Here is a 2,318-nt window from a genome sequence, read left to right on the forward strand (position 1 = left end):
AGAAAGTCGTTGAACTCGACGTGCACGCGCGCACGTACAGTATACGCACGCGCGCACACACATAGACATGCAATCTCCGAGGATCAATTAAAGCTACAATCCATAACTTTCATGTCCTGCCCGAGATTCAAACCCTGGTCTCCACACTGGATGCAAGTGCCAACATCTTTACTGTTGAGCTCATTTTGGGAAGGCAAGTCATGTTTCTATTTGAGTTTCATGCAATAGGCCTACCTCTTGTCAACCAACCAAATGATCTAAATGTGTCAACAGGAGAGCAGGGAGACCACATCCAACCACCGCAGTTGTGTTGAGTTATTGTATTAATGTTAAAGGTACACTTCACCCCAAAAAAACTTTGTTTCAATGGATTAGTCACCCCTTGGAGACTTGAATTCATGGATATTTTTTTATTTTTTTTATTATAAGACAATAATTTGATGACCGGCAGCGGTTCCGGTAGGAGACACAACGAGTCTCCGTTGTGTCTCCTACCGGTCCGCTGGTCATCAAATCATTGTCTTAGGAATGAGACAAAAACTAAAAAATATCCATGAATTCAAGTCTCCATGGGGTGACTAATCCATTGAAACAAAGTTTTTGTGGGGTGAAGTGTCCCTTTCAGTATTGCCTATGTCGGGCTTTAGAATGGGAGTGAAATGTGGAGCAAATTCCTTTAGCTCCACGGAGAAGCGACTGTGAAACTGCATCCGAGGTAAAATAAATGAAGCACCTGCAGGTGACAGAGGAGAAATAAGGGTTAGTGGCTCCCAAGACTCTCTAGACTGTATCAACTGAGGAACTGCCCATGAAGTCCTGCTCGTAAAACAACATCCTTTTTCTGTTTTTCTCCCTGTGTGTGTGTGTGTGTGTGTGTGTGTGTGTGTGTGTGTGTGTGTGTGTGTGTGTGTGTGTGTGTGTGTGTGTGTGTGTGTGTGTGTGTGTGTGTGTGTGTGTGTGTGTGTGTGTGTGTGAGAGAGAAAGAGAGAAAGAGAGATAGATTAAGAGAGAGAGAGAGAGAGGGGGGGGGGCAGTCAACATGTGTGTTCGATGAATATATAACGCAGAAGGGAGAGAAAGATCATGTTGAGTACGTGTCCACGTCAAAAGTGTGTGTGTGTGTGTGTGTGTGTGTGTGTGTGTGTGTGTGTGTGTGTGTGTGTGTGTGCGTGTGTGTGTGCGTGTGTGCGTGTGTGTGTGTGTGTGTGTCGACGAGTCAGTCCACTGGTGGGAATGATCTTTGGACTGTTGGCACGGTGCAGACAAAACAAACAAAAACATATTACAGTTGACTGCAGGCAGATTAATAAAGTGCACAGTTGCCCTGCAAGTAGAGGGTTATTTTAGTTTATTGAATATTTGTTGTGGCTTAAACAAGCACTGGGCTAAATTACACACAGTGTCATCCTCAGGGAAACAAACACAAAGCTTATTAAAGTGAAATTGAGCGAATGAAATGAAAACCCTATGAAGTTGGGTGTGTGTGACTGTCTCATATTAAAGAATTTACGAGGCCGAAGTAACATTTTTATGGGCTAATGTTGAACTGCATAGCTGCCATCCAGTGTTAATTTAACTCTCTGAAGTAAAGTTGGGACTATTGAGGACCATAGTAGCGAAATAAGGGTTTTCAGCAAGTCTGTATCATTGAAATGGAAGAGGATATTAATGCTTTTTAACCAAAAAAGTATAAATATTTTGTAGAAATATTCATTCCTATAGTGCAGTGGTTTTCAACCAGTGGTCCGGGGACCACCAGTGGTCCTTGAGGGAGTACCAGGGGGTCCCCAGCAAAATTAGTTAATAGCGTCACAATCATTTTTAACCACTTAGCTTTGGCTATTCAAAAATAGCAGATATACAAGCTCATAGCGCGGCACCGAGTGCCGCGCTATGAGCTTGTAGATCTGCTATTTTTGAAAAACCTTGAAAAGGTGTGCATATCTCTGAATATTTATATTTTTTAAAGCGAAAATTAACTGATATCTTTGCTTCTGGGGGGTCCCTGGCACAAAACATTTTCAAATGGGGGTCAGCGGCCAAATGTATATCAATTTAGGGGTCCTTGGCATGAAAAAGGTTGAAAACCACTGCTATAGTGGGATATACGTAAGTACCACAGATAGTTCCCATCTTCCCTTCAGTTAAAAGAAACAAAACAAAACAAAACAGAGCAAAACAAAACCATTTCTGGAGCAAACAGATATTTTTGGCCCAGGCAAGCAGGTGCAGCGTATCACCCCCCCGCTGCGCTTCACGCAGTAAGTCAACTAAAATGTAAAGTTCTCTATATTTTGGGCGCATCACATCAAACCGCT

This window comes from Gymnoscopelus braueri (assembly GCF_963280865.1).
Source record: "Gymnoscopelus braueri genome assembly, chromosome: 11".
Taxonomy (NCBI): Eukaryota; Metazoa; Chordata; class Actinopteri; order Myctophiformes; family Myctophidae; genus Gymnoscopelus; species Gymnoscopelus braueri.